At 42.9% G+C, this 8,882-nt stretch overlaps 1 pseudogene; it reads left to right on the top strand.

The window, feature by feature from the left end:
• Window positions 6,427–8,583, top strand: LOC109241939 (annotated as a pseudogene).

Below are 8,882 nucleotides of genomic sequence, written 5' to 3'. Positions count from 1 at the left end.
AATTGCCGCTAAATGACTTGAAATCGAGGTTCTTCCCAAACCGACGATGGGTCAGGAAAAATAATTTCAAAAAGACCTTAACGAGAGGAAAATAAAGCCTACATATGCCTAAGGGAAAAAGCGTAAGAGCCATAGTCGCCAACCAAACGAGCCTCAGGGCCACACACTAAAAGGTTGCAACGACCAAAAGCGTAGGAGCCATTGTCGCCAACTAAAAATTTGAAAACTTGAGGATTAAAATGAGCTAGAGTCGTAACCCAATTTGGAGACCGGATCCAAAATAGTTAACTACATACGCCTAACGGCAAAAGCGTAAGAGCCATAGTCGCTAGCCAAACGAGCCTCAGGGCCGCATAACTAAAATGTCACTTTGACCCAGGGCACAAGAGCCATCCTCTCCGGCCCGTGAAAAGACGAAAATGGAAGGTCAATTGGGCCCGAGTCGCAATCTGACTCGGAGACTGAACCCAAGACAGTTAAGCAAAAGCATACGGGCTCCCATGCCAGCTTGCGCTAAAGGCCGCGTCAACCAAACGCGTAAAAGCCCCCGGGCATGTCTAATGAGCCCCAGAACCATAGTACGAATCTAAGGATTCTGGCCAAACTCCGAAACCAGCCCGCCTGGTCAAAAGTAAAGCAGAAAGAGATATATAAGAGATAAAAGCTTCAGGTTCTCTTTTATTCACATACGATAAAGGTGTGTTCTCCATCTACAAACATGCCCTACGAACGGCGCATACAAAATGGCAAAGTCTACGCTCCGCTTCAGAGGGCTACGACCTATTGGCCTCGTTTTCACTCTCCGCGATTTTGGCAAGAAGTGACCGAGCATCACGCTCGTTCGCCCTCGCTCGAGCCAGCTCTTCCGGGAGAACAAAACCCCTGGCACCGACCTATTCAAGTATCTCTCTTCGGGATCTGCAACGAACATATTCCTCGACCATCTTTTCACAATCGAGGGCCCTCTTCAACACGGCTTGGGCGTTAGTTGCATCCTTCAAATGAATCGCCATCTCCTGATCAGCTTTAGTCCGACTCAATGCTGTTTCAGCCCGAGTATCGACGATTTCAGCCCTGACCTTTGAGAGTTCGGACTCGAGCCTCGCGATCATATCCGCTTGAACTAAAGCATTGTCATGAGCCAAGCGGAGTTGGACCTCGAAGGCGGGAACTTTAACCAACGCACCCTTCTCCTCTGAAGCTTGAGCCTGCACCTGAGCCCTCAGTTCACCACAAGCATTCATAACCCGGTCGGCTTCGCCCCTAAGATACTCTAAAGCCTCCATCTTTTTCTGCAACTAAGATAGGCAAAGAGATTAACCTTAAGGGTTAAAAAGGCGGAATGCGTACTACAAGAGGTTACCTACTTCATCAAATAAATCACGTAATTCGAGCTCCGGTACACCTCATATCGCCAGAGCATCAACTCAACCTCCTTCTCCTCGCTGAGGAGCCTAAGGGACTCACCGTCATCCAGAGCTTTCTGAAGCCTAGCCCCGTGACGGAGCAGCTTATACCTGAGCCTATCAAAGGCCTGCATAAGAAAAACTTAATAAGGAAGGGAAAACGCGAAATACAGAAAGGACTACGCCAAAACTCACCACGAAGTGAAGCCGGCGGACTTCCTCGAAGGCCGAGCACACTCCTGTTGGTCCAGCCCCTTCGGCCCTGGAAGAACCAACCTCGGTCGAGGAATATCCACTCGGAGGAACCACCGCTCCGAAATCAAAGACTCCAGGAACAGCAGGCTCGAGCGATGTTCTTTCCTCGAAGACACGGGCCCATTTTGCCCCACTAAAAGCTCCATCGCACTGCAAGTGTAAGCCCCTTTTATCACCATCGTCCCTTGGCTCGGAGGCCTACGACTCATCCCCCACTCTGGAGGAACACAGCCTCGCCCCAAGGGACCGCCCGACACCTACAACGCAAAGCCAGTACAAAAGAAAGGAGAAAATGTCATCTCAAATATACGAAGACCAAGGTAAAAGCAGCGCACGCGCATACTTTGGTATTTCGCTTCCCATCTGCCACAGGACATAGCTCGCCACCTACGCTCGTCGTAAGAATAATGGGTCGCCAACCTCCGGACCCAGTCAGGAAAATGGGGAACTTCGCCTGGCGACCACGAAGTTGCTGCAGGAAAGAAGGAAACACAATTACTAAACTGTCTTTCGCCATAAGCGAATCTAACAAAGCTCGAGACACTCCACTCACGTGCATAACTCCATCCCTCGAGAAAAGGCATGAGCTCTACGGGGATAACGTCAGCCGTCCGGACCCGGACGAATTGACTGACCCACTCTTGATCCTCATCTTCCTTGTCATCAACAACAAAGGGCGTGGACGAACGGCACCGCAAGGTTAGCAGGCCTCGATGATAAAAGGGCTGGTACAGCCTGACGAGGTGGCTAAGCGTGAATTCAAATCCAGCCTTCTCCGCAAAGAATCTCGTCATCAGCACTATTTGCCAAAACGACGGATGTATCTGCGCCAAAGTAATCCGATACTTCAGGCAAAAATCAAGCACGACCCTATAAAGGGGGCCCAGTGCGAAAGTGCATAAGTACACATTCAGGAATCCATCAGTAGGGTCCGTAATACTCTCATCCGGGGAAAGCGCCTGCAGTGCTACCCCCTTGCCTCATCCGCAGTATCTCCGTGCCATCTCCAGATGTTCCTCTCTTATCGAAGACATAGTCTTCAGAGTAAACTCCCGCAGATCCTGAGCACTGGGAGTGGAACTCTCCCCTCCTGTCGGGCCGGCCCTGAAGTAGCAGTCATGGCAATGGTAGAATTGGCAGGTTGAAGCAAGGATCTACACCAACACTTTTGCGCTTAAGGCAACAAAGGAACTAATGCCAAGGCGGAAGGATAGATATTTATAATAATGGGATCTTCCGAAGAAGCAAGAGCCACCCCACATATATGTGGGAAACAACAACAATTCGCCTATCCAGGATAAGCCCGGGAGGCCAACGGCCTCGATACATATCCCGAGCTGATACGCGACCCCAGAGACCTCCACCGACAAGAAGTTAGGCTCCAAGGAGCCAACAACATTATTTCCAGTCCCGAGGTGGTGCCCGACTTCGAGGACCTCCATCAAAAAGAAGTCTGGCTTCGGAAAGCCTTCAGCGCTATCATAGAGCTCGAAGCGGTACCTGACCTCGTGGTTTTCCTTTCTAAAAAAGAAAAGATAAGAACTTCAAGCTCCGCCCACGAGGGCTCGACTTTAGGAAGTTGCCTAGGTACGAACAACTCTTCCTTAGAAACCTGCCTACAAACACCTTAAAAGGTTATCTACGTCAAAGCTCAAAAGTAAAAGCTCCAAGTGCTCGAAATTTGTTTTTACTCCGGTGCTCTATCTCATGCAACTCGGAGGGCCCGACGGCAAATGATCGGAAAGAATGCTCGCGCCCGAGCTAGATATCAGCAATCAACAACAAAGGAAAACATTCAAAAACCTCGAAACGCACAAAAACACACAATAATAGGGCAAGTATCAAAAACATGAATCAATAAGGTATCTCTATATTCATGAATATTCGTGTACAACGGCCCTCAAGGAGCCCTCTCATATGATTACAAAAGCCTACAGTGGATCTCTACACAAAACGGAGAAGCAGAAGGATGTACATGTGATGAAAACCTAAGAACCCAGTCCATCCTCGAAGGTCCATCTCCGGTATCATCATCCTCGAGCGCAGCCCCCTCGAGCTCACATCCTCGAAGGCAATTCCTTTGGCCGCCATCTCCTCTAGGTTCCCAGCTCAATCCCGCGGAAGGGCCTCGCCGAGGGAAAAAGATGAAGAAGAGAAAAAGGAGGGGATGCAAAGGAGGCAGAAAAAAGAGACATAGCCCGCCGAAGCGAAAGGTTGAAGATTTGGCGGGCTCCAGCCTCAATGACCGGTGGTGCCATTTTATCCCTTGGGAAAGGAAAAACCCAAGGGATTAAGTACCACACCAGGCCTGGGTAGGAGATTGAGCAGCGGTGCATAGTCCGAATGACTGCCTATAAAAAGAGAGAATCAATTCCCCATCTGTCGTCATCTCGGGCCAATGGGGATGGCGGCAGCAGATGCAGCAACAACCGCAACGGCAACAGAACAGCATAGTCGAGCTCAAGCAAAGGGCCACAACACGGCCTATCGAAACGATGCCAAGTGACCTCGAGGCTGTAGACTCTAAACAAGGCGATCAACATTAGAGGAAGATGATAAGGAGAAATGGGCGAACGAGTAGATGAAGGTATTCGGATAGAAAAACAACGCCAGAGCACTCCCATTTATAGGGGATAACGAAGCGGTCTCCGAGGCCTTTAGAAGACTGATCGGCAGACGCAATTACTGCATCCTTGAAGAACCAAATCGACGACGGTACTTTCACCTTGGAGAGCAGGAAACGACAATGCATTGAATGATGTCGAAAACACAAGTCTCTGGGATGTATCGGTTATCACAAAAGCTCGTGTCGTAGGTTGAGTCGTCAGTATGATGTCGCCACAAGAAACTCGAGGGGTCGGGTGTCAGAATTGTTTCCCATTGCTCTGTTCAGAGAAACGCGGAGACTATCTGTATGCGGTGAAATCAGAGGGCCTAATTTCTTGCTATCAAATCATTTCGGAAGGATACCTCGAGACCCCGAGGATGCGGAGTTGCGACCGAGTCCCCTCCCTCGGAGCTCGTCGAGGCCCGGCTCAAAGAAGATGAAGATCGAGGCTAGAGCAAAATGGGGAACTCCCAAGACATATGGCTAAGTCTGACACAGCCGGCCTACCCAGAGCCTGTGTCGAGGCATCACGTCTAGCTGTCCCATTTCCATGCTTTCATAATTAATTTATGTTGTACCATAACAGGATTCACCTCCTATATAAAGGGAATCCACACCACTTTGTAAACGACGACTACGGTCGATCCCAACTATTCTACACTAAAGCAATAATATCTCTCTCTCTCTCTCTTTTCTCTCTAACTCATCTGCTCGAGGCTACTCCTTTACATTTATTGCCTTCATATTTGTTCTTCATTTATTGCTTGGTATTGGCCATAAAGAGCTTTCTTTAATCATATCTTAACTATTATCCCCTCCCCGGTTATGCCCGATAGCTCGAGCTCGAGCCGGATATCGACATCAAGGCCTTCCATCGATCAGTCTGAGGCACGGGCAGCAAGCCCCTCGGTTTAACTACTGCCCCGTTTTAACTCGCATTTCTCCGTTGAACTTCATACGCCTATCATCAACAACTCTAACAACTGCATAAAAATAGATTATGTATTTTTAGAGTCCCATTTACAAATTTAAATGTTGTTACCATTTTCACGGTAAACAATGATCTAATAGTGTAAAGTTTCTTTGCAGCGATAGTATATATAAACTCATGTATAAAAGTCAATAGTTGCTACAAAACCCTTTGTAACCAGGACCATACAGCTTTTCTTCTTGTTTAACATCAAAACTCTAGCAGCCAATGTTGACAGTGTTTTTTGTCACGTCCATTTCTTACTAAGAACTTCACTCACAAAAAATAAAGAGAAAACGTTCAGATTTAATTTGCCCTGTACTATATATTCCGAATTACTCAATTTTATCTTCCGTCATACTTTTGGTTCACTCATATCGTTATCAGAGATGGATTCAGGATTTAAATCCTATGTGTTCAATTTTAAGGTTTTTTAACATTGAACCCATTATATTTTTAAAGTTATGGGTTACTATCTACTATTTTTACAATTTTAATGAAATTTTTACATACAAATTTTTTCTTCGCGTCAAAAGTTATAGGTTCAGTTGAACCCGTAGGTAGTACACTGCATCTGCCTCTGATCGTTATTGTTTACAGATCGTCCTGTATTTGGCCTTATCATTAATAAAGCTTTATTGTGAAATGGCACTCGATGTTTTCAAATTATATTCTTCGAGAAAACAAGGTTCATATTACCCTCAACTCTTGGCTATGGTTTAAATTTTCCTTCAAGTTGAAGCTCTGTTTACGATCAAAGGAAAACTATAACACTTTTTGTTAACGATGCGGTAAAACTTGAACAAAAGTTTAACTGATGATAAAATTGATCAATTTTGACTAGCACAAGAACAATGTTTACCCTTTTCCAAAAAACAAATTTCATATTCGGCTCCACATAATGACTAATCGATTAAAATAAAATTGCTTAACTAATTTTTTGTTCAATAAGTCAAGTGAAATATTTTTCAGATAATTTTCCAACGGGATTCGCCATCGGATATGGGCGAATTTCTAGTATGAGGAAGGAACGTGCAGTTTAGTCTCATTAATCTGCACAGTTGTAACAAGGAGACAAGCTCCTAACTTTTTTTTTTTGGGTAACATTATTCACTGTGTATACCTAGCCCTTTTGGTAACATTAAGCAATTGTATTTTGATCGACTAGTCATTATGTGGAGCCAAATATGCAGTTCTTCAACTTCTTTTCACTTTTCCTTTTTGTGTCGTCTTTCCTCTTTTTATTTAAGAAATGGAAGAATTCCAGTAGCCAAACCAAAAGATTGCCTCCAGGTCCGTGGAAATTACCTATTCTTGGAAGCATGGTTCATATGCTAGGTGGACTTCCACATCATGTCCTAAGAGATTTAGCCAAAAAATATGGACCAATTATGCACCTTCAACTAGGCGAAGTTTCTCTAGTTGTTATTGCTTCTGCTGAGATGGCAAAAGAAGTACTAAAAACTCATGACCTCGCTTTTGCATCTAGGCCTTTACTTGTAGCTGCCAAGAGTTTTTTTTATAATGGGACGGACATTGTCTTTTCTCCCTATGGCAATTACTGGAGACAAATGCGTAAAATTTGTATCTTGGAATTGCTCAGTGCCAAAAACGTCAAGTCATTCAACTCAATTAGACAAGATGAAGTTCATCGTATGATTGAATTTTTTCGAACATCTCCTGGTAAGCCGGTTAATGTAACAAAAAGGATTGCTCTATTCACAAGCTCTATGACATGTAGATCAGCGTTTGGACAAGAATACAAGGAGCAAGATAAATTTGTACGACTAGTCAAAAAAGCGTCAAACTTAATGGAAGGGTTTGATGTAGCTGATATATTCCCTTCATTGAAGTTTCTTCATGTGCTTACTGGAATGAAGGCTAAAGTGATGGATGTACACCATGAATTAGATGAGATTTTTGAAAATATCATCACTGAGCACAAGAAGGTTGCAAAGACCAATAGTGAATCAGGAGGTGAAGGTATAATTGATGTACTGCTAAGACTTATGAAGGAAGGAGACCTTCAATTTCCAATCACTAACGACAGCATCAAAGCTATTGTCTTTGTAAGTACTATATACTACAGTCTACATATTTCTACCTTCATTGTTAGTATTCCTTCTATTCTACTTTATGTGATACTCATTTTTATTCTATTCCATAAAGAATGACGTATTTCTATATAAGAAATAATTTAACTTTAAACTTCCTATTTTACCTTTAATGACATGTTTTCATAGCCACGGGAATTTCATGACATATTTAATACCACATGTTCGAAAATTATTCCTGTCTTTCTTAAACCTTGTATCTAGTTATACGGTGCAATATAAAGTGAAATTGATGAAGTATTATGATTTATCTTTAACACCAACGTTCTCAAATTGCATAATTAATTTTTGTACTTGAAGAGTCACTTTAGTTAGCTTTCAATTAGGACGACTAATCTTACAGTCGTCATAAAATTTACACATTTGAAAATTACAACAAATGTTATTTCAATCACCACAACTTGGCATTAGGATAACGAAACAAGTAGCAAAATAACATGATAAATTTTTCTTTTTGGGTTTTGGCATTGAAAATTTTAAATTTCCGTTTGGTGTAGAATAAAGGTAGTAGCACAAACGTAGTACAAATATGTTATTTGAATATTTCAGTAGAAATTTGTCAAGAAGTTTGTAAGAGAAATGAATATTGTAACTTGCTCGAAAATGAAGGATATCTTTGGTGCGGGAACAGAAACTTCATCAACAACAATTAATTGGGCCATGGTCGAAATGATGAAGAATCCAAGTGTATTTTCCAAAGCTCAAGCAGAGGTAAGAAAAATCTTGAGAGGGAAAGAAACTTTTGGTGAAATTGATGTCGAGGAGTTCAAATACCTAAAGATGGTCATTAAAGAAACTTTCAGACTCCACCCTCCACTACCTCTTTTGCTTCCAAGAGAATGTAGAGAAGAAACAGACTTAAACGGCTAAACTATTCCATTGAAAACAAAAGTTGTGGTTAATGTTTGGGCAATGGGAAGAGATCCAAAATATTGGGATGATGTAGAAAGCTTTAAACCTGAGAGATTTGAACACAACTCTATGGATTATATTGGTAATAATTATGAATATCTTCCCTTTGGTAGCGGAAGGAGAGTTTGCCCTGGAATATCATTTGGTTTAGCAAATGTTTATTTTCCACTGGCTCAATTATTGTATCACTTTGACTGGAAACTCCCAACTGGAATCAATCCAAGTGAACTGGACTTGACTGAGGCGGCTGGGGCAGCTTGTGCTAGAAAGAATGACCTACGCTTGATCGCTACTCCTTATCAACCTTGCCAGGAGTGATCTCATGATGGCGCCAAAAATTTTTTAAAAGAAGAATTTTGGTGTTTACCAATTTCTAATATTCGTGTGTTTTTTCATATAGATATATATTTTTATCGTTTTCGACACAAGCTGTCAAATAAGATTTTCTGTTGATTTTATATTTTGTAATGTAGTGAGGTGCAGTACGTGTGGACTAAATATATTTACCTACATCCCTCTATTATAAAGAAGTGATAATATGATGGCATCATCCTATTCTGTTTTGTGTATTGTTGATCTTGAGCTATGTGAGTTTTGATGAATAACAAACCAAATCT

This window comes from Nicotiana attenuata, chromosome 1 (assembly GCF_001879085.1).
Source record: "Nicotiana attenuata strain UT chromosome 1, NIATTr2, whole genome shotgun sequence".
NCBI lineage: Eukaryota > Viridiplantae > Streptophyta > Magnoliopsida > Solanales > Solanaceae > Nicotiana > Nicotiana attenuata.
The sequence above is the reverse complement of the archived record's forward strand: the minus strand, read 5'-3'. Positions and strand labels throughout refer to the sequence as shown.